This window comes from Eufriesea mexicana, unplaced genomic scaffold (genome assembly GCF_001483705.2).
Source record: "Eufriesea mexicana isolate 0111107269 unplaced genomic scaffold, ASM148370v2 scaffold752, whole genome shotgun sequence".
Taxonomy (NCBI): domain Eukaryota; kingdom Metazoa; phylum Arthropoda; class Insecta; order Hymenoptera; family Apidae; genus Eufriesea; species Eufriesea mexicana.
The window spans coordinates 338,309-363,426 of record NW_016908891.1 but is presented as its reverse complement, the minus strand read 5'-3'; the positions used below and the strand labels follow the sequence as shown (position 1 = coordinate 363,426).

The window sequence follows — 25,118 nt, the reverse complement described above, 5'->3', positions numbered from 1 at the left end:
GTTTCGCATTGAGCCAGGAGTTGAATCAAAGTGCTCCAAGTGTACGATTTTAATGCACGTTTTTGAAGGTTAGGAAAGGTTTGAGTTCGACTGGGCACAACGATTATTTTGAGCGGAAGGTAATTCTGATTGGGACTCGGAATGAGCGATCTGTGTAGACTAGGAGTAGTGACTTAAATGGTACTTCAGGTTGTTAATTTGAGCCGCGATCGTGATCAAACTATTTTGAGCAATTGGAATCTCCACTTTTAAAATTAATACTCGCTTCGAAATGAATTCTATCTTGGCTCAAAATTGGTTTGAGCCTATTTTAATAGAATGGTGGCACAAATTGTGCTCGCGCTTGTTAATTTGAACCAATGTAATTTGAACCAAATCACGACCTGCTCAAAATTAATTAGAGTCTATTTTGAGCAACCGAAGCAACACCAACTTTGAGGACTTACAATGTATAGTCTCTAAATTAATATTCGCCTCGAAATTAGTCTCAAAGTAACCTACCCTTTAGTAGAAATTAATTCGAGCCTATTTCCAATGACGCGTGATTCTGTAAAGGCCTCTAATTTCAAGTACCCCGAGTTAATACAATTTCCCGTCATCACACGTGGCGGAATGAATTGCTCAAACCGAGCGCAATCAATTTCACGCGATTCGATTGGCACCGCGGAGACAAAGCTCGCGTCTGTCGTTCACTGGGACGATTATTCCGGAAAGAAGGCGACGGGGATTCACCGTGGGGGATGCCTCATTCAACGGTTCATTCATTTTCGAACGGGAACGACGTTCTCGAGCGCGTCGCGAGGAATCTACTCAAACCGCGTTCGATTTATCCCCTCGATGCCGGCAGCCGTCTCGCGTGTGTGCAATATTGCATTCATTCGACGAGAGCTCTGCGCCCTCGCGTCCCGCGCGCCTTCGGTTTCTCAATTATCACGGCCGAGCAGACGACGACACGGTCGTTGCGATTGCGCCTTAAAGCTCGTTTCACAGCTCGCGTACCACGACCTCGATTCCATTACACCTGAGCGAACCAACTTCCTCGTTTCTTGTCTTTTCCGTCTCCATTTCATCGACCAGACGCCTGGAGAATTACTCGAAAATCTTTTTCCAAAGAAATATTTTTTTTTTTTCTATTTTTATTTTTATCTTTTAGCTTCGAGATTTCGGTTTACGTAATTGTCCTTATCTCGGCGTTTCGTTAATATCGCGGCCATCTTGTCCGTAGGTCAGGCGGGGCACTGATAATTCGTTTCATATGATCGTAAGTATTTTTTATCGATCAAGTGAATATTTAACGCGTAGATCTATTGATCTTGATTGATCATTGAAAGATATAAAAGGATAGATATAATAATATCGCATACATGAATGATAACGATATACTTATTATTTATTTATTTATGACAATTACTGTACCTATCTATCATTGACGATGAAACCAAGAAATCTCTGAAGAATTATATCCACTGATATAATTTTGACGTTGAAAAAGTGAAAATAGCGTGTTACCTGGGTATTTCATGATTTCTTAAATTTCCTATATTTTCTGAAAATTATTCTAACCTATAATTCTGATTACATTGTAATAAACTATTGTTAATCGTTTATTCGGTATAATTCTTGTTGTCTACTAATTTTCTTTTCTTTTCTTCCTTTCCTTTTCACCTTTGGTTTTGAAAATTATTCTAACCTATAATTCTGATTACGTTATAATAAATTATTGTTAGACTATTTGGCCTAATTTTCGTTGTCTACTAATTTTCTTCTCTTTTCTTTTATTCTTTTCCACCTCTAGTTTTGAAAATTACTCTAACCTATAATTCTGATTACGTTATAATAAATTATTGTTAGACCATTTGGCCTAATTTTCGTTGTCTACTAATTTTCTTCTCTTTTCTTTTATTCTTTTCCACCTCTAGTTTTGAAAATTACTCTAACCTATAATTCTGATTATGTTATAATAAATTATTGTTAGACCATTTGGCCTAATTTTCTTCTCTTTTCTTTTATTCTTTTCCGCCTCTAGTTTTGAAAATTACTCTAACCTATAATTCTGATTACGTTATAATAAATTATTGTTAGATATCATTTGGCCTAATTTTCGTTGTCTACTAATTTTCTTCTCTTTTCTTGCTTTCTTTGTTTACCCTTCTTTGTTCCTTTTTAATATTGTGAGATAGAGGTTAGAATACTTTTTCAGACGCAGCAGGAGTATATTACTTTGCACGACGTCTCATATCTCGCGAGTTTCTTAGATTTCTGGAAAGGATTGGCTCGCTGGATTTATTAACGGAATATTCATCGTGGGATTTTTCTGAGAACGAAAACGACGACGAAAGGGTCCCAGGCACTGTGAAGAATTAAATTAACTCGGTTTCTTGGGCACACTCAATGAGATCAATTAAGGGAAGGCTGTTTTATTCGCTGAAATTGGCACCGGGGCTCCGTACCACTTTGATTTTGAGGCGGCGCCACTGGTTAGTTCTGGATTCTTCCAGTTTCACCCGCTAATCTCTATTGCTGACAAAAACAGTCGTAGTAACCTCTTGACAGGACAAACTTTAAAACTGACTCGCGTAATATTCGAGATTAATCTGCTCTTGTTAATTTAAATACGAAAATTGAAGACAATTGAATAATTAATTAATACTAGGTTGATAGAGGAATTAATTTCTCTTATTTTTGAGGCGTTGATGATGGAAGACGAATTTTATACTATTAAATTCTAAATTTCGAACAATTATATATAAAATATGTATCTAAATATATATGTATATATCTAAACGCACGTAAATGATATTACGAACCTTAATTAATTAATTAATTAACGACGAAGATGAATAGATGTTCATAATCATCATTTTGTATTGATTTTGATGTCAAATTCTGTATACAATACTATTTACATCAAAAACAAACCAAGTTTTGATACCATAACCTATTGTTCCAATCTTGTTAATGACAACTTCTGCCCACCGTTTGAAAAGCCCGCCAATTACAAATTTCGCCAATATAGACTTTCGTAATGCCATGTACTTGATTATGATTACAATACATCTGGTCTAGAATATTATACACATTTCCTTCTTCTTAATTTGTAATCTCGTAACATTTTGCATCAATCTTTTAAATACAATAGTAGAAATGCACCAAATGTTATTAAAAATAAATGTAAACGTGATAATAATGGCAACTGTTTGGTTATAATGATAATTTTTTAGCAATGAATGGATTACCATCTTGAGAAGATCGATATGTTAAGGTTACAAGAATTAAGGTTATGTAAGTCGACGATGCATTAAGATTTAGGTTTATTAAAAATGAAAGTAAACGTAATAATAATGGTAACAGTGATATTTTTGCCCAATAAACGAATTGCCATCTTGGAACGATCGATATGTTAAGGTTACGAAAATTAAGGTTATGTGCGTCGCAAGTAAGGTTATGTAAGTCGACGACGCGTTGAGATTTAGGTTTATTAAAAATGAAAGTAAACGTAATAATAATGGTAACAGTGGTATTTTTTCTCCATGAACGGATTGCTATTTTGGAGCGATCGATATGTTAAGGTTACGAAAGTTAAGGTTATCTACGTCGCAAGTAAGGTTATGTAAGTCGACGACGCGTTGAAATTTAGGATTATTAAAAATGAAAGTAAACGTAATAATAATAGTAACAGTGATATTTTTCTCAATGAACGAATTGCCATCTTGAAGAGATCGATATATTAAGGTTATGTACGTCGCAAGTAAGGTTATGTAAGTCGACGACGCGTTGAGATTTAGGTTTATTAAAAACGAAAGTAAACGTAATAATAATAGTAACAGTGATATTTTTGCTCAATAAACGAATTGCCATCTTGGAACGATCGATATGTTAAGGTTACGAAAATTAAGGTTATGTGCGTCGCAAGTAAGGTTATGTAAGTCGACGACGCGTTGAGATTTAGGTTTACGCCTGATCGGAGGAAAGGGAATACAATAAATCGAGAGTATGAACGTTCCATAGGCGTTCTCGCGTTCAGATCGAAAGGATAGAATCGAGTTCCTTTTTCTGACGCGATCCATTAACCTCCACGAATGCAAATGGTCGCCGAGCAAAGGCCAAGCTCTCCCGCTCTTCGAGACATTCTAATCCGAGGCGAAAGTCGACGCGTTGTGGTTTGCGACACGAACTGATTTTATCTGTAACTTCGTCCTTCTTTTTCGGAAATTACCAATATTTCTTCCGTCCTTACAATTACGTAGCAATCGTAAAACAAATCCTCCCGTATGGCAGTCGAAGAATTCTTATTAATCCTTGAACACGCCGGACCCTTGACACATTTGTGATTTTTAAAACGCTCGAACTTTCACCGTCGCGTATCTTTTTATTGCTTTTAATAGTGCTTCACGAGGGAAAAAATTTCTACTTAATTGAAGAGAATATTTAATAAAATTACGTGCACGATGGATGCGGAGAAAATGGACTACTGCAATGTTTTCACTAGACTCGCTATCGTAATTAAATCAAGCTTTAAACCTCCGAGTGAAATAGATCAAGGACCACACACTCGAGTTAGTGTGTCAGAAGTACTCAAACAAGGAAAAAGTCTGTTACAAATATCCAGCGTAACAGAGATGAATAACTACTATGCAGTCTAGGGAATTAATCTGTCAACTGATAAAAATATACATTTTCGAAAAGAAAAAGAAAAATTTTAAAGGAGTCGCAAAGTTGATGATTTTGGAATTTAAGCATAAAATTTTGAAAATTGAATTATAAATATTAACGCGGGTTCCTGAATTTCTCTACTTTCCAATTTTGATTAATTCACAATTTTGAAACTACATGAAGTACAATTTTCTAAAATTCGTAGTAGAAGTGTCATCTTTGTACATCACTGAATTTTATTACAAATTTTCTTTTTCCAAACTTTGGACAATCTATAGAAAACGATTTCCAAAAATTGGCAACTCAAAAAATTGTCCACCTTCGTTGCACGATCTGTCAACTTAAAATAAAATTTTCTAAAATCCACAGCTCGAAGAATTTTCAAATTTGGTACCACGATCTGTCACCTTCGTAAATCACTACTTAAATTCGATTAAAAATTGTCCATTTCCAAACTGGAGATAAATGGGAAATAATTTTAAAAAATTGTAAATTTTCATTCCACGATCTGTCAACTTAAAATAAAATTTTTTAAAATCCACAGTTCGAAGAATTTTCAAATTTGATACCACGATCTGTCACCTTCGTAAATCACTACTTAAATTCGATTAAAAATTGTCCATTTCCAAACTGGAGATAAATGGGAAATAATTTAAAAAAATTGTCAACCTTCGTCCCACGATCTGTCAACTTAAAATAAAATGTTTTAAAATCCACAGTTCGAAGAATTTTCAAATTTGATACCACGATCTGTCACCTCGAAATAAAACTTCCTAACTCGATAGTTCGAAGAATTTCCAAACTCGAGATAAATGGAAAATAATGAAAAAAAATTCGCAATTCAAAAGATGGTCAACCTTGGTACCAAGAGGTGTCTCCTCCTCCGCTTGATCCTGCTCGCATTCGCACGCGTGACCCTCGATCTTCCCAGCCTCGTCTGCAGTTCGCGAAACGCTCCTTGGCATTTCTTCTGCCGCGGCGGACCGTCTCCGCCTGGTACGAGCTAATCAGAACTCGTTACGTAAAGACACGCGGAGACGGCCGCCGGCATGCTTGATTTTCCGCTCGCTGCCGACACGAGTAAACTTTGTAACGAATCGGCCCTTGGGGACACCGATGCAACTCCATACTGTGCGTAGGTCTGGCCGAAACTCGCCAACCTGGCGAACACGTTCTTTCTCCCATATTAGTCATAGTCACGATACATGTGCATGTATGCGGGACGTAACACTTTTACTCATCGCGTTACGTTTTTATTATCGAAAATATCATTGTTCCAGTGTTCTTCATATAATTTTCGTTTAAAGGCTTTTTATTGGTTTGTTACTTGCAATGAATTAACCTATAGAGCATATTGTTCACGGATTTACAATGCTTCGGTTATATGCATATGTGCTCTATACGCACATAGGATATACGTATTATATATGTTGGAAATTTCGTGAAGGAAATCCAAATGATTAGCGTGCAGCGAAGTAACCGTATTCAGTTATACAGCAATTGTATTTATAAAGGTTTAATACAAGTAAAATGTATACACTTTATGCAATATACAAATAAAACACAAGTCTTTTGCATGCCACTGTTAGTCACGATATATAAGGTATCTGTACTGTTCCTGATTTGAGAGGGAGTGCAGCGAGGGACAGCAGGCCTTTTAAACCCAAAAACCGACCCCTTGATGTCCAAAGATCGGTATTGGCCTGCAACCTCTAACAGGTCTTTCATCATCGTTGCATGATAGTAGCTAACTTCCAACAATATATATATATTGTGTGCAAAGGGTTAACACTAGAACTACCGACCCAGTCAAAATGCCTGGTCCCAGAATTTTTCTTTTTGCAATCACCGAACACAGACACCTGCTTTAAGAATAAAATTGGTAGCAACTCATATTATGAAAGAACTATAATCAGTATATTCACTCATATTCATCGTACCGCTTGAAATTACCATAATCTGTGCACGTTACAGTTAGGTGCCCACTAAAGATCGGTAGCTCTAGTGTTAACCCTTTGCACTCGAGAGTAAAATTTCGAAGCTCGATATTAATTAATACATGAAATTTAAAATAACGTAACAATGGGCAAGGTATTTAATTATTATACGATTTGTTATTTACTGCTGGAAAAATATCATTATCTTGATAGCAGAAAATTTTTCATCTCGTACCCTTCTTCAGCCAAAAGATCGTCGAGCGCAAAGAATTAATATTCAAGAAAGACATTGTTGCTTCCATATAAGTACTTGGAAATTGCTTGCTTGCTTTGTATGAATTTTTATTGTCCTCGGGGCACTCGACGGTTTGTTAATGCTGCATAGCATTATACAGTGAACGTAACGTTGTAAAAATAAATTTCTTTCCTTTCCTAAAATTTGTTTATTCCAAAAGTTTCACTCGCTTTATTGTTCTATTTGTTTAGGGTTCTATATACACATTCGCGAGTAATAGGCTACTGTTCTTTCGCGGAATGTCCACGGGATAATCGCGTGTTGGAAAGAGCGCGTTGCGGTGGAACAAAGGAAAAGGTCCGAAGTGGAAAATGCGAGGAGTTTGACGGTGGGAAATGACAGCTGTCATAGAGGTACTAAACGGAAGTTGGAGCGTGATAGGGGAAACGCGATGGAGGATAAGAGCAAAACGTTGGCATTTCGATGTGCAGACAGCTACGACACCGCTTGTTTCCCATTTGCTTTCGCCGGTCGGAACTTTCACTCATTGTTAAGCGGCTTCACGCTCGAATTCACTGTGTGGACATCTCGTTCGATCTCGATTCAACCACTGTTGCGGACAATCGTGCGTGGAAAAGAGCGTTTCGCAAGAGAACCCTGGGGAACATCGATCATTTCCACGCCGGTGCACCGGCAACGAATTTACCGGAATCTCTCGGTACACAAGGCGGTACCGTTATTATAATGAAATGAGTTATTCGATTAGTCCCCGCTTTGATGATCTCCGCGCATGCGCGACGCAACTCCGACGGATGGACGTTGATCGCGCTGCAATTCGGGCCCGCGAGCTTCGATTCTGCTGGAATTGCGACACCGCGAACCTATTCGCTCGGGAATTGCCGTAAGCCGATCGCAAGGGCGCTGGAATTGCCGCGGGTGGCCCGCGGACGGGTTGGAATTGCGACGGGTCGCGGCGGCGGCGGCTGGAATTGTTCGGGTTCGAGGCGAGCGGAGCTGGAATCGCGGTGCGCCGAGCTGGGAATTGCGCGAATTGCGACGCGTCGCGCCCGGGTCGCCGGAATTGCGGCGCGCGGAGTCAAGCCGCGCGCGGGAATCCCCCGCTGCTCGGAATTCGAAGGCCGTGGGAATTGCGTCGCTAGAAGTTTAGAAGCACCGGAATTGCGGCGCCCAGGTGTCCGAGGCGTAAGAAATGGGTCGCTCAGGATTCAAGAGCGTAGGAATCGCGGTGCACGAAATTCGAAAGCATAGAAATTCATCGAGTCGTGGAACGCATAGACGCGTGTCGGCTTCGTCCATAAGGAAACTGGATCGCGCACTTCACGCCCATCATCTCGGAACGTGGATCGTATCGGGGATCATTCATCGATCCGAAATTCGCGCACCGCACGCATATCCTATCGAAAAAAGAAGAAACACGATGATGCACGGCTAGAGCCGGTAGAGCGGTGCGGGTCGGTAAGACCCACGTCACGTCGTGTCCATCGAGGTGGGGTACAGCCGTTCGTCGGTTTCGCGGCGAACATCCGAGCGAGTCGCGGCGAGCGAGCGAGCGAACCAGCCAGTCAACCTGAAACCGCGAACAACCGCGACAGCGTGTGCCTCGTTGCTCCGTGCGCTAGTCGATGGCGCCAGGCCTCGCAACTTCTAGATAAACAAAACGCGATTTCGCCACGGGCTGTGTCCGCGTACAAACCGCGCGCCGATCGGGATCCGACAAACGAGTCGCGATCGGACAGTCTCGCGCGGCTGTCTGTCGCAATTCCAATTCAAGCGCGCGTGCGTGGAATTAAATCATAGGATCCGTAGAAACGCACGGTCTCGGGTCGAAGACAAGTGACGTAAGCGAAGTGGTTTTATAAGAGGGAATCGTGCAAACGGATCCAAAGGACGGCGAGAAAATTGGAACACCGGGGAGTTACGCGTAGCGGGAATCGCGGAGTGCTCGGGTCAACTTTCATTGGAATTGCGGTGCACGGCGGACGGACCCGTTGGAATTGCGACACGCGCGATCCGCTCGCGAAGGAATTAACTCACGTCGGAGCCGAGCGCGGGCCGGAATTGCGGGCCGCCGGGGTCGGAATTGCCGCCCGCCGAGGTCACCCCGGGTTGGAATTGCCGGGCACGCGGGGATCGGCTGTTTTGGAATTGCCGGTCGCGTTCGACCCGCCGACGAAGGGAATTGCCGTTGTTCCTCGACCACGTTTCCGAGCCTCTGCGTTCGATAGTGACCCAGTTCCAATTACAGAAGGAGAAAATAAAGAGAAGGAACAAAGAGTTGCTGCTCGCGTCGATTTCGATTCCACGGAATCGCGACGTCCTTGTACTCGCGTCATCGACTTGGCCGCGTAATACCCGAGAATCCGCGGGCAACCTTGCCCGAGCTCGCCAGTCTCTCGAGCACGGGCTTAAGTCTCGGAAATCGCGTCGTGACCGAAATCCCGGCCGAAATACGACCCAAAAAAGAGCGTGGACCGAGAACCGCGATACCCGCGAGCGGAATCTCGCGGATGGAAAGCGAGTGGCGGCACGATCGACCGTTTTAAAGCGTCGAAATCGCGTCGGTGGAACGCGCGGTCGGTCGGTGAAATCGAAGATGCAGCGAAAGCTCGATTGCAAGTTCAAAGGATAGCCTATTAGGCGTTTTGCTCTCGCGTTACGCCCGTGGAAAGTCAAACGGACCGAGTGAGCAGGACAGACAGCGAGACGTGGACGCCTGGAAGAGAGAAGGGAAGGACGTGGTTGTTCGCCGAGACTTTCACGTCGGCTCTGTTTCTTCTCGATCGCGTTACGAAAATCGCGACGAGTCGTACGCGGCGTATCGCCGGAAAAACTCGACCCAGCTGCCGCGACCCGGGAACGACACCGTCCGTCGACCCGCGTCCCGAAATCGAAAGGAAGATAAGCGCCTCCGCCGCGAAGGTAGCAGTGATCGATGCGCGTGCGCGAGCTATCGAATCGGCCGAGAGTGCCGATTTTTATATAATCCAAGTGCGCGAACACTCGCGGAGGACAGCTTGCGAGCGGAGGAAATTTTTTCAGTGAAATCGTCGCGGACTTTTCGGCGATCTCGTCGTTCCCTGCGCGCTCTCCATTTCGAGAAAGTGATCGCACGCAGGCTGCGCACCTCTCCGGCATGCACACATCGCGGTGTACGAGTGCGAACGGGAAATTAATGACCGAAACGATGGCTAGGTGATCAGTCTTGAATGAACACGAGCCAAGGTTAACGTTTCCATCGGACACCTGCACATGAACTCGTCGGCGGTGTGAAATTTCAAAGCAAAGTCAAAAGTCCGCGTCCAAGACGGTTTTGCCGCTGATAACCTGTCAGATTAGATAACCAGTCCCGAACAGTTGGAACAGCGTGAGATTATCGACCCGTGGACTTGGCCAGTCCGAGTCTGAGACCCCTAATCGAATGGTCCGCGGCAGTGGCGAATAAACAGATTACCGATTGACTCTCGAAGCGCCACCGAAAAGACCAATAACGAGTAAGCCGAAGAGAGAACTGTCCGATGGTAAGACCGGTGGAGGTAAAAGGCTCATCAGGAATCAATTGTCACCAGATAATCCTCCGGTTGCTCAAAGTCCCTAGGATTGGATTAACCGAGTGGAAGGGCGCGATAAACGGAATGCAGCGACGGGAATCGATCGCGCACCAAGGATGGGGACTTAGAGAGTGGCGACAGTGGTGAGAGGTCGAAATAAAAGCGCGAGGTGTACCGGAAGTGGCGAAGAAGCGGGAAATGGACAGCGCGGCGATCGATGAGGGGAATTTGGGCGACGGCCGCGACTATCGGCCCTGGCGGCCATAACTCCGAGATAATGACGCGCATTATATTCGCGGCTCGTGCGTCATAAGGCTTCGACTGTCGGCGCTGCGGTGACATCAATTTACAGACTGTCCGCCGCGGCTAAATCTAATTATTTAACGAGCCGCTGGCCGTAATGCGCCTGGAGCGCGGACGCGAAATCGTGTGGAAGAAGATGAACCTCTGGACACCGTGTCTCTTTCCAGCTATCGACCGTTCAGTGTAGTGCATGACCAGTGTACAGGTGGTGTATCACAGTTCTATGCTGGCCTCACGCCTCGACGCGGGTCTTTTGGAGATAACAGGTATAGGATGAAACGTCTAGGGTGAAATGTCCGCCGCGCGAAGTGTCTGGTGACTTTGATCGGCCTCCGAGCTCTATTTGACAGATCCGTAGGGATTAACGGGGTTCTAGGGATTTTTGGGGATTTTTTCATTCGGATACTATTTACTCGGAATTCTTTAGAGACGAAATGTCAGGTGGAGGATTATGGTAGGCTAAATCGAGGTATGCCGCGATCTCTGCTGAATTTTGGCAGAGTTCACGACTCTAGTGACTCTTCGGTTTGCGATTTTTGGGGAATTCTGGGAATTCTTGGCCAGCTTTCGGGATTCGTGATAGACCAAATCGATATTTCAATGGGAATCCTGTATAATTTTTACATTTTTATCCGTCTCCGAGATCCGTTTGTCAGATTCTTAAGGACTAGCGGAGTTCTAGGGACTTTTGGGGATTTCGCAACTTGGATACGGTTTACTTGGAATTGTTTACAGACGAAATGTTGGGTAAAGGATCCTGGTAGGCTAAATCGAGGTATGCCGCGATCTCTGCTGAATTTTGGCAAGGTTCACGACTCTAGTGACTCTTCGATTTGCGATTTTTGGGGAATTCTAGGAATTCTTGGCCAGCTTTCAAGATCCGTGATGCATAAAATCGATATTTCAATAGAAATCGCGTATAATTCTTGCGCGGATTCTAGCGAATGAAAAGATAGCGAATCCGTCTATCCTTCTATCCATTACGCTTCCATCGATGTTTTACCTTCGTTTGTCACTGGACAATGGCGTCGCGGCCTTGATAATACTCGTCCCGACTAATCTAATTCACTGTGCAACCGGATGATCGATAGAGCAAGCCTGTAGTTGCGAAACTTTGGCAAATCTCGGGCAAATTGATAGCCCGGGAAGATTCAATTAAACTTCAAGATCGAAGTTTGAAGGTCTCACGCTGCACGATTCTTTTGTTTCTCATATCTCCCCCCCCCTCTCTCTCTCTCTCTCTCTCTCTCTCTCTCTCTCGTTCCCCCTACTCCAATTCTACATACGGTTGCTGGTCGAACGTCGCCTTTTTTCTTCGTTTCGCAAATGTCAGTTTGACATTTCGCTTGGTCATCATCCACAGACGTTTAATTATCGCTTAATTGCAACACGACATGGCGGGAAAGGGACTATTTTCGCTCGTTTCGCCATTCTCGCGGCAAGAAAAATAGAAGAAACTGCGGATTTGGCGGAAAAACCGCGAGGTAAGGCCGATAAGAGGAGCCGTGGAGAACAAGCTGCACAGATAAGAGCCGATCCTCGCACGAGCCGTATGAAAATCACGCTTTCTAATTAACCTTAATGCGGTTGTAAAAATGCGAGCTGCGCGATCAATGGAAATGAAGGCCCGTTAGTTGTTCGAAAATCTCGTTCTCGTAATCGTGTCACGTACGAAATTTATCATTCTTCTCATTTTTTCATTCCTTGCTCGCCTTCTGGAACGCGTTCCCGACGGTGGTCCCGGATTATTTCCGGCGTTCATAGGGAATTAGGCTCGCGGGATCCGGCGTGAAACGTGGAAACGGCGAGAGTCGAACTTGTTCTTCCAACAGGCGAGTTAATAGAAGTTGCGAGCGTTTCACACTTGATAATCCGTCGGCCGTTCCTGTTTTTCAACCGGCCGTTGTATTTTAGGATTAGAAAGCGACCGGACATTTTTTTCCATTAACCTTAATCAGTCGTCGCGAATGAATTCCTGTTTCTGGTCTGCCTTTGATCGGGAATAGATCACTCGGCGGCGATCGATGGATTTATGGGTACCGGAGTGTCATTGGATAGGTGATATACGAGTTCTATGCGATCAGGATTTTTTTTTTTTATTATTTATATTTTCTTTATTTTTTTTTATTTTTTTTTTTGTTTATTGGGAAATGGGGTTTTTCTTTTTTAATTTGGAAATTTTTTATTTTGTTTATTTATATTTTCTTTATTATTTTGTTCATTGGGAAACGGAGTTCTTTTTTCCGTTTATATCAAATGATTGGATGAGAAAAATGTGATGGTGCAAGCGGAATTTTTCTTTTTTAATTTGGAAATTTTTTCTAATTTATTTATTTATATTTTCCTTATTTTTTTTTTTTGTTTTGGGAAGTGGATATTTTTTTAAATGTCAAATATCGTAGGATGGAAAAATTTGATAGTGCCAGTAGAATTTTTCTTTTTTGATTTGGAAATTTTTTCTAATTTATTTATTTATATTTTCTTCATTTTTTTATTTATTGGGAAGTGGAGTTTTTTTTAATCTCAAATGTCATTGGATGGGAAAAATGTGTTAGTGTGAGTAGAATTTTTCTTTTTTAATTTGGAAATTTCGTCTAATTAATTTTTTTGTATTTTTTCCTTTTCTCTTTTTGGAAAAATTTGGAAACGTAGTTGCTTTGATTAATCGTCTCGTCAGAGATACGTTCTCCTGGCGAACCGTTGCGGACTTGCTGAAATCTGCAAGTTACAATCTGTTCTACATTCATTGACCTGTTTCTTTTGCAATATAAATGTGCTTGTGCTGTTGTTAAATTGCATCGAGTTGAATTGCAAAACAGTTCCCTGGATGATGTAACTCGTTCAATGTCGTATGAACCGGGTCGAAAAATTGTATCGCGATGTTTAATCCAGTACCAGCTGTGCAGTCTCTTTGAAATTTCTGGAACATCGAATTCCCAGGTACCAAATTTTAAAATAACTAATTCCACCATCACCAATCTGAAATTTCCAATACCACAATTATTAATTTCCTAATTACAAATTTATCAAATTTTTCGAACTCGCTGTTCCGATTTCTAGAATTTTTAATTTCCATATTCTCGAATTCCAAATTCTAAAGACCTCAAATACGAGAGTTCCGATTTAAAAAATTCCAAATATTAAAGTTTTTAAAAATCGTAAATTCTGCAACACTGAAATTCGTAAGTTTCAATTTTAATTTGCAAATTTCCAAATTTCCAACTTTTCTTCGCTTCAAGCCATCAAATTCCAAACGTAACGGTTTCAGAATTTTCCAAACTTCCAAACTCGTGACTTGAAGTGTGGAATCTTTAAAATTGGCAATTGGAAAACCGCAAAAGCTGTCGACCTGGATCGCTATCGTTCTTTCCACTCGCATCGGAATTCTCTGGAATACGCGAAACGTGTTCGTTTTTTCAACATGGTTGTCCAGCTGTCTGTCGTAGACAAGAGACAAGAGACAACAGCATAGACAACAGCGACGACACCGACGAAGCATTATCGATAACCGAATGCGATAACTATGTTAACAGGCGGTCTACACACGCATCGAACACGTGGCGGGCAAACGAAGAGAGCGTAGTGGTGTGGATAGCATTGCTGGTACCGTTAACGCGCACTCGGTGTACAGTACCGTTCATGAAATAGGTGTCGATGCGACCCGATTCGTGTCAGGCTCGTCTCTCTCCGATGAAATTCGCTCGACAGGCTAGCCGACGATCGATGACGCAGTGAAAGTCGACGATTCGGTCATTTTGCCGATTCCGTTTCACCTTTCACACCACGATTCGTCCATTTCTTCCATCTCATACCGATTTTTACACCACGATTCACCGATCTTTTTAATTTCATACCAATTTTTACTCGAGGATTCTTCGATTGTTTCGATTTCATTACGATTTTCACTCAGTGACTCGCCGATTTTTTCGATTTCATACCGATTTTTGCACGATTCGTCGATGTTTTCAATTTCATACCAATTTTTCCTCGAGAATTCGTCGATTGTTTCGATTTCATTGCGATTTTCACTCAGTGACTCGCCGATTTTTTCGATTTCATACCGATTTTTGCACGATTCGTCGATGTTTTCAATTTCATACCAATTTTTCCTCGAGAATTCGTCGATTGTTTCGATTTCATACCGATTTTCGCACGCCGATTTGTCGATTTTTTCGATTTCACTTCGATTTTCGTTCGACGATTCGTCAATTCTGCCAACCCGACGACTCATTTATTCCGCCGATTTCATACCGATTCGTCAATTTTGCTCATCTCTTTGTGATTCCGCCCACATATTCTCCCAAAAAGTTTCTTCATTAATTTTTCATTAATTAATTAAAGAATACGGCATGTCACTGTAATATTCGAATGATGGAATGATCGTGGAGAAGGTGACACGTTAATAGTCCCCAGGCGAAGAAGATGGAACGATATTTTAATTAACGAAAGGAGAGTGGATTCGATTTTAATTAATTCGGAGGAAGGTTCAATCGATGGGGATTTTAAACGGAAGCAAGCGAGGAGTTCTGCCGGATTTACCGTGGTAGATTTATCGCCGGAAGGATTATGGTACGACCGAAGTAGCTTATTTACAGGCACGTTGTGCAATTGCTTTAGTTTATCGTTTGGAGAATTAAAGCTACGTAGAAGGAAAATATTACTTTAGATAAGCCAGCTTTGTCATCGTGAGAAATTCAAATGCCGTGTAATCGTGTATCGCCGGCCATAACTCATGAATAGCGAATTAAAAAGCGAAACGAAAATGATTCCTTTATGAAACCAATACGTTCGACCCGATAATAAATTCATTTTCGAGTGACATAACTGTGGCAAATTCGTCATTTTATCATTTGTCTGCTTTAACACTAGATTTACGGACCCCGTCAATTTGACAGAAGGGTTGCTCCAATTATACGATGGTAACAGATTTAGTTAACTGCTATTAAGACTGTTAATATAATAGATAATTGTTTTTAAATTAAACTTATCGTTAAAAAAAAGGCACATGGTTTCCTTTACCTGTCAATTTGACTGGTGTCCTTAGAAATAGGTATACAGATAGCGTCCGTAAACCTGGTGTTAAAGCTGTAGCCATCATCATTCCCACCATTGCCACTAGATGGATTCCAACTTCGAGGATTTTCTCGCAAGACCTCGGAGAACCTCCAAATCCTATATATGTAACATCTCGTCTTTCAATAGTATCTAAGTCTGAGGTAGGGCCTGCTAGGAAAAAGTCTTACTGATGAGTCCACTATCAGTCCCGGGAGGGAATGCCATCCCTTCCTTTTCCTACCGTCCCTTGTGGCCACGCCCCCACCACAGAGGATCCCCAGAAAGCTGATTATCAGATTAATTATAATCTATAATAATCTCGTATCTTTATCGTTCAGTTTATCGTCACTATTGTTCTAAATTTATAATTTCGAACAATAAAATAAATTTGAGGTTGCGTTATTTTAATACCGCCATTCAATTCGGAATTTTTCATACTGATGTAGTAAATTGATAAAATTGAGGTTAGGTTTGGTCTAGATATATAAGCCACGAATCATTTGTTACAAAATCGAGGTTAAAATTGTCAGTTGGGCTTTGAATTAAATTTCACGTGGTTGAGGTTAGGTCTAAATTAGATGTTTCCTAATTAACATTACGAAATTGCAGTTAGGTTTGAATGAAATATATAGATCGTAAATTACACGCTGCAAAATTGAAATCAGAATTCAGCAGATTGAACTTCGAAATTAACTACGCGAAGTTGAGGTTAGGTTTAGAGCTGAGATTGGGCTTCTAATTAGTTACTACAAAATTGAGGTTAACTTCATAAATTACACACTAAAAAATTGCGATTACGATTTAGTTAGGCTTCGAATTAACATCTACGAAATCTAGGTTAGGTTTAGATTGGGTATTTCTGCTTTTTAATTGACGCTGCAAAATTTTTGTTACATTTGGCTCAGATTATAAACCGTACGTTAGAAATTACAAAATTGGGGTTAGAATTGATATACATGGACTTGGAATTAAATTGTACCACGTTGAGGTTAGGTTTAAATTCCATATCGATTAACGCCAAAAAATTGAGGTTAGGTTTCGATCGGATCTCAGAATCTGAACATCCTCCCCTCCCAAAGAGACTTTAAAAGTGAACCTGAAAAATTGTGACAGTCGTAGGATATTTTCGGATTTCGAAGAACAAAATGGCGCACCGTTTGTGGATGAACCGGTACTAAGAAATTGCTACTGAGAAATTGCGCATACGATTGTGCGGCGAGCATCGATGACGCGATCTGCTCGTTTTTCCTTGAGAACAGCCTCGGCCACAATGCAACAATCGACTTCGTTGCTTTCGTTCTAAACGCTCTTGCGTGCTGCCGTTTATCTCCGATACTTCCCGCCGCTCTAATTTGCCTATGAAATCCTCCATAAAAATTCTAATTATCCTTCCCTCGTCAAGAAACCAATCTACCTAAATTAATCTCTTTTTTTCATCTAAATTACTTGTTATGCACTTGAAAAGAATAATATAAAATTAGGAAAATAAAATAAAATTTTTCCAATTTATTTAGAATAGAATATAATAATAATAATAACAATAATAATAATAAATGAAAAATTTTTTTTAATTAAAAAATGATGTCATACGTATTCTCGAAAAAGTAACATAAAAATAGGAGAAAATGGGAAATAGGAAAATTAGAAATTGACGTCACATCGTGATAGATTATTTATAAAATTATTTAAAGTTAAAAAAATTGTAGTTCTTCGAGATAAATTATTACGCAGTATAGCAACTCGTTGGAAATCGGAGGAAAACTCGAAAATTCGTGATAGAGTGGCAGGAAATGGGATTGGGCGTTGAAGACGTAAGCTCCGGGGAAAAAAATTATGTCATCCGGAAAATGGCGAACCGCGTGGTAAATAACGCGAGGTAGGATTTCAAAGCTGAATTGCAGAAGCGTTTAGACAAATGAGTCGATGACTCACACGGACTTTCGCAAGCCGTGGCTGGTGGAAAACTGGTGGAAAAGACAGGTTTAGCCCGACGGGGATGTCAAAATGGCACAGAGAAATGGCATTCGGTGATTAACGCGTGCGAACGCGGAATCCTTCCTATTGAATCTGTTACACGCCGCCATTGTGTTCGCGAAATTCTATGGCTGTTCGATCTCCATTCCTCTCATAATTAACTTAGTAAAAAGCAAAATTACGTCAATTCGATTGATTTCAATGGCAAATAGTTAGCAACACTGTTTACATACTAGGTCGAAGAAAAGTGTGTCGGAAATAATGAAAAGTCTTTCTCCTCGATGATTGTTAGGTACAGTACGGTGCACGATGTATTGCACTGCAACTTTTGCATCATTGTCACTAGAAATAATTTCACATTTATAATTGCAATTAAATCTGCTATACATTTTGTATGGTATAATTGCTGACTTCAGATACAGGGTTTAAAAAATTAATTTTGGGGGGAGGGGGGATTTTTTTTGTACTTTGAAATACGTAGAATGTTATGTCTCATATGTTATATCAGCTGATTAAATTTAAAATTTGAGAATATTTTATCTATAGAAAAGAATGAAATTGACTTTTTTTCTGGAAATTATATTTTTTTGCTGATTGACAGGAAATTTCAGGATCGTCAAATTTACTTCAAACTTTACAGGGATATTTTGTATAGAATATTTTAAAATGTACCATAAGTTTTCTTTTCATATCTCACATATTTTTTAACGATATTTTTGTAAATATTTGAAGATGAGTTCTTTTATTGAAAAAATTCTATTTTTTTATTAAAATTATCGTTTCTGTGAATAATAATATTTCTCAGAAATTCTGTTATATATTTTGATTAAAATCTTCTAGTTTAGAAATGAAAAATATTATGTACTTTCGATGTTTCAATTCTTCTTAGACAATAGCAGTCAGCTGGAAAACCAGGGGTTCGGAAATATTGCATATCTCCGCCATTTTACGATATTTTTCATTGAAAAAATTCAGCGATGAACCTCAGAGATGCACCAATTTGGAGAAAAAATACCGGAATTTTTCTCTCGGTAATAACTCACGAAAAAATTCTTGAAGTTTACCAACTTCCGGAGGCTCTGCAGAGGTAGTCCATCTCTTTGAAACAATGATCAAAAACCAAAAAATCGCATAATGTTTCCGTAGACGTGGATCTAGACTCAATCTACATTCAGTTTAGACCCAGGAATGGAGCCTGCAAGGGTTAATAAGTAGAGATCATGGTCGAAGATCACGTTACTCTGGCTCAAGTTCATCTTGATCAAGCTAGAACGCTAAGCCAGCGTAAAATGATCTTCGTGCCTCCATATTTGTCTCTTCGAATCGCGAAACTTCGTCCCTGAGACGTCAGGGCTGGTATCTTCGTAGGTATCAGGCGCAATTAGGTATTCCTTTTTAGGCACTTCGTCCTCCATCAGCGTTCCTCGTTGTTCCTGATGGACATTCGTTGTTTACAGAGGTTAGGACGCTGATAAAAGCGTTAAAAAGCCGTTTCACCGTTTTCTTTTCCTACGACTCGCTTTTTCATGTATCTGGCACGTCGAACGGGAACGCATGCAGAAGTTGCAAGGCTGCGCAACTTGCGCGGAGGAACGAGTTCTTTCTTCTCGCAACGCGTGAGAGTTGCTCGAATTATTCCGATTACGCCGCTGCTCATGACGATTCGATTAAAATATTTCGATACTCGAACTGATTGCATCGATGATTCGAAAGATGCAGATGAATTTTCAGTCATGGGCAAATTGGAATTTCCTTTGAATTCTCTCAGTCGCAGGAAACTTGGGAACCATGCGTGGGCGTGTTTGAGGTTAGGTTACTCGAGTTTGGTCAGTAGCCTAAGCAGTAGGTGATTTCTTAGGATAGCATAAAAGCTTGTTCTAAGTATCTAGGTATGGAGAAATTATTAGATTGCTTCACCAAAAAATATTTTATTACATTTCTTCACCAGTTTGGAATTTGCAAAATTTGCATTAACGTGACAGAAGTTAGGTTATGCGAATTAGTAACCTAATCTACGGAGATGAATATTTAATCATAGAGAAATGAAAAGTTTCTCTACTTGTTTAAAATTTAAAAACCTTACTTAGGTTTACTCAAACAACAGGGAATTCCCATAACCTGAGAAAAAACTCCTCTGTTCACGTATTTGCACAAAAATTAAAATTTTTCAAGAATCTTCTGAACTTGTCTAAGACTTACAAGTCTTCCTTGAACAAAACCTAACCCAGTTTACCCAAAACGAGTAGTTACCAAAAACAACAGAAAATTCCCCAAAATCTCTAGATCCTGCTTAGACCTTGTCCCTAGACCTTGTCATTTACCGTGAAGAAAATGAAAATTTCTCTGAGATCGTGGACTCTGTACCTCTCTGAAGCTCTGAAAGCCTGCCTAACTAACAATTCTCTCACGCAGTCTCTCGCAGATGATAAAAGTTCCAAGCCAAAGGACCTTAATCCCACGTCAGAGGGGATTTCCTGGCAGCAAACTGGAGGGATAAATGACCAGCAACCGGAGCGTCGTAAAAGGTGTTAAAATTCCCTTAAACAAGCACTCTGGCCACTTCTTTCCAGGTGGATGAGACGTCAGGGCGATTATAATCGAAATCCTCTCGCCACCGGATCGCATTACCGCGACTCGTTAGGTTGGCAGTGCGGTTCCCGGGGCTAACGCCTGTATTCCGGTTGGAGAGCCCGATGGTGGGTGGTGTCGTTGCTCATTACGATCGAGCCGATGGTTAAAAGGAGCAAAAACCCGGGCAGAGGCGGGCGTCGTGGCGCTGGGCTCTGTTGGATCGCGTGCTGCTCTCTTATTAGCCTACATCGAACAGACCGGCGGCTTCGACTTCTTATTAGAGTGTGACGTATCGTCCAAGTGAACTTGAACGACGACGATTCATCGCCGCGAACGGGCAGAAACCGAGAACTCGTTCACCTCAGTCCCGATTCCTTTCCTGCTGGTTAATGGATCTAATTCGGTTTCGCCCAAGTGGAAGAGCTTTTGGACGCGGTTGCGAACAGCCGGGTCGTGAATCAATCCGAACTGAACTTCGGATTTGCCGCGACGTAAGGAACTTGGTCAGCTGCTAGAAAATTATTAATGATCTTCTTCGAGGTACTCTGGTTTAGGCGTTTCGTCAATCGATTCTTTTGCTCGGGGAAAATTTTATTTGGACTGAATTGATGATTTAGCGAGAAGGAATGGACTGGACGAGTTCGTTGTAAGCATCGTAAGGCTGCAGTTGAAGGAAATGAAGGGTTAATTGAAATATGACATATTTCAGGTTGTATATTTTGCAAAAATATTGGGTTCAATTGTACCTTGCACTTTCTTGCACACTATGGTCTATACTCAGTAACCTATCCAAATCTTTTTAATTTTCTCCACCTCGCATAATCACCATTCAGTAGAGATAATGTGCAGATTACCTCAGTTTTCACAAATTAATTCATATATAAAAAAGAAACTAAGTTGCCTATATATAAGCCTAGTACTGCGAGGTCTAGGGAATTTACTGTCATCTTCGTTAGCGTGGATTTCGTGGAATTAAGGTGCCCATGTGGCGTCTTTGAGTTGGACTATTCAGCAAACTTATCGGTGCGATGGGGTTTCCAGTCTAACTCGTCCAGGGAATTCTAGGGAAAACGATGTTACCGGTGCTATTCAGACGAAGGGAAGCGAATTATGCCGCGAAATGCCTGTTGGCGGTTACGGGATTACATTTGCGTTAATATATGCCCGATGCTAATGGGGAAATAGCAATACCAATGAAATTAATGCTGATTCCATCGGCATACTATATGAAGTATCCGCGGTGCGAATCCGTGCGCACGATCGCGACGCCGAGAAGGTTAATCGGGATGACCGACGAAATATCTCGATGGGAACTGTCGGTGCACTCGTGACTACATGATGATTCAGGACATTGCGTTGAAAGAGAACGCGTTATTGAATACCCAGAACGATTAATCTGTGCCTTCTGTGCCGTCTCTCTGGGCTTCTTACGATCGTTTCGAGTGGCAGTGTGGACAATCGCGAACCTTCTCGTCGAATTTTCCGGTACTTTTTGACAAAAAGCATAGAGCAGTATAACGACAGAACGAAAATAATTTTCTGTTCGCCTATCTTGGTTAGTAAAATGAATTTATCGATAATTCTTTGCTTAATAGATACGTCTAGTTAGTTTGGAATCTTGGAAGTTCTATTCAATGAAATAGGGAATTTAATTTCTTCCTGGTTCACAGCTGTGTTTCGAAAGCGTTGGTATAGGGACTTTAATAGAGACAGGGAATTAGATTTTTGTTACGTTTGAGTAGCTGATGTAATAGCGTTTATTGTAGGGATTTTGGCCGGAATAGAGAATGTTGGTTCTGTGTTTTCCTAGTGTTATCCCAAGGATTTCGGTGTTCAACAGGAAATCCAATATCCCCCTGGGTTTGTATTTAGATTCATGAAGTGTTGTTACAGAGATTTTGGTAGTTATGGTTTAGGCGTAAATGAGGGTATGTTTATTCAGGGACGAATTACTCCCTAGAGTTCGGTGGATAGCAATTGAAACACGGTGCAAATGAATCTAGTAGCAAATTCGTCCCTAGGGTCAACGAGACGTGGGAACGAATACGGAACGAATAACCGTTCGAGTTTGGAACTTCCTCTAAACTTCTTCTAAATATCTGATCTCTCGTCTCAATTTGTCCCTAGATGTCGTTTCAAAATAAATACCTTCGTACGTTCTTTTCTTTTTCCCTAGATATTTACACGAATTGTTCCTCGTTAATTCGTAATCAGTTTCTCCCTGTGTCACCGCAATATCTCCAAAATAAACTATTTCCAGGCGCACTCCTTTTCCCCTAAATATTTGCACAATGCAAAAATCTTTCCCCCAGATCACCTTAATTTAATTTTGTCCCTAAATTTCTATCTTCGAGCATATACGTTCTACGAACTCTCTTTTCCGACATATTTATATATTTACACACAGTGCAACCATCGTTTCCCCCTAGATTATGTCAAACCCCCGGAAATCCCTAGATCTAAAAAAAATCCCTAGACCCGAAAAATTACCTAGAACTCTTAAATTTTTTCGCTCGTTTCGTGACGGAGCTACAATATTAAAAATTCCTCGTATCCTCTGCACCACGCAAATTCATTTCTTGAATATCTGCACGGCCTAATTACGTTTCGAATAAGCGTCACATCGCCGGAGGTGTAACTCGAAATGGGTTAACCTTTGGTAAACCGGCAGCAGTCTCTCTCGACTATGATGTCTAGGCCACACGTACCGAAGACAACCTAAGCTTTCTCCCTGATGGCTGACTTTTACTTTTGCCACGGGCATATCGAAGATCCACGCGTGGATCTGCATCGGGCGTCTCGTGCACACCGTCTCTGTAATATAGTTACATTGGGAGAGTTGGGTCTTATCGACGTCGGGAATAAGATCAGTGCAAAGTTCGCCGTGAAAGCGCACCACGACGAAAACTGGAACGAGGAAAATTGAAAGCGCGGAAACTTTTTGAAATGAACGAAGACTGAAGACTACGTGTAATTAAAACGGGAGTTTTCTAGTAATTTTAATTGCACATTGAAGCTCCATTTTTCGAAGTTTTCACGGTGAGATGGTATTTTAAAACATTGTTTAATTCTTTCCAATCTGCTGGCTACTCACAGGGTATAGTATATAGTATACTTTGAACATTTTTAATAAGAGTTTAAGTTTAATATCGTACGAATGAAGTAATTAATTTCGTGCCTAGGGATATAGAATAATTGGAACTTTCTCGTAACCAGTTTTTCGATTATTTTGATTATTTTAATTTTTTTCTAAGGAAATCATAATACATTTCGATGATCGGTTGTCGCACTCAGATTTATTTATATTGAAAGAATATTTCCATTTCTTTCCTTTTTACAAAATTATTGAAAATTGTGGAAATTCTGTAGCCTTAGATAAATGCTGTTTTTAAAAAAAGAGATAGATTTTTGTAAGCCAGATTAGAAGAATACCTAGCTGTTGCGAGGAAGCAATAAAATCATCGTTACTCTGCTCGATAGTATCTCTGTGTGCGGATTAGCCGGTAGCTGCGAAATCGCGTCGCTGGCGATGACGAAACGTAAATTCGTGGCGAAATCCTCGATGCTCCACGTTCGATAACGGAAAGCGTGCTCGAAAGCGAGAAAACGAGACGCAGATGGGTCCCGGCGAGCGCGCAGCGGTATAGGGAATTTCTCGCCGGCCAGACTGCGCCCTTACGCGCAGACCGCGAAATGTCCTTATCGCGGCGCATTAACATGCGTGAAAGTGCAACGCCGGTTACTGGAACACCATCATTTTTCTATCCACAGTTCAGTTGCGACCGACCAGTCGACGCTCGACTACCGTCTCTCGAAAGTATTCCCGCTCGGATAGTCCCGCGCCATTGATAAATTCACTAGCCGACGCTTTCTGGTGACTTTTCTCGACGACGCGACGGAACCAGACGCGAGATACACGTATCGTTGTATCGTACCTACGTAATATCTTCGTGTACGGATATTGAATTGCTAATGAAATTTTTGCTGTCGAAATTGAAACTCGAATTTGCAATTTGTCGCGTGAAAGTGTTAAAGTGTTGGGATAAAAGAGATTTGTTTTGAGCAACGGTGACATAGTGAGTTTTGTGAGATCGTCTAGTGATATTTCTGATCGTATTTCTCACTCGAATACCTAGGAGATGTACTTTGATTAGGTGTTTAATCGATCATGCGTATTTCTCGATCAAACTTATTTTGAGCATTCAGATTGCTTCTCAAACAGCACATCGAAGCATACACGACTTGAATTCGACTTGTTAAATAACTGGAAATTGTGCTCAAAATGCAGATTTACGATTTGGATCAAATTTAATATACCGTATCTTATAGCAACTCTGATTAGTATTAACCTAAACTCAAAATAGGAATACGAGGATTAAACTTGGCTAAGTATACTCGAGTACATATCTCAGAATACTTCCAATTTTTATTATACAATAATTCAAAAGTAACGAGAAGAAGAAAAGAAAAATTAATTTACAAAGCTCGATCTCGTAAGATTAATACGATTAATTTTTCACGGCTCGCATGATCGAAAAATTAAAGTAAATAAATTAACCATCGTGCGCTCATTATTCGAATAAAATTATAAGAATATCAAATTCTAAATACGTGTATAATTAATATAATATAATAAATATATATATATATATAAATAGTATACTATAATAAATACATATATGAATAACATCAGGTAATAAATACATAAAATTATAGGAATATAGAAATATATCAAATTATAAATTTATTTATTATATTGTAATATGATCATAAATATATTTAATAAATCTATATAAGCAACATCATATATAAATAAATAAG

General features: G+C 40.7%; 1 protein-coding gene across 5 annotated transcripts in view; it reads left to right on the top strand.

The window, feature by feature from the left end:
* Positions 1–25,118, top strand: part of siz (Brefeldin-resistant Arf-GEF family protein schizo) — a 125,190-nt gene that overhangs the window by 73,372 nt on the left and 26,700 nt on the right. The window contains exon 1 of one of the 5 annotated variants that reach the window (XM_017898822.1): positions 10,892–10,963. The exons of 3 other annotated variants lie outside the window; for them this stretch is intronic. The gene's annotated coding sequence lies outside the window, so the exon portion shown is untranslated. Of the gene's footprint in view, positions 1–10,891; positions 10,964–25,118 lie in introns of those variants that run through there. One more of the 5 variants, XM_017898825.1, reaches the window with a different exon arrangement.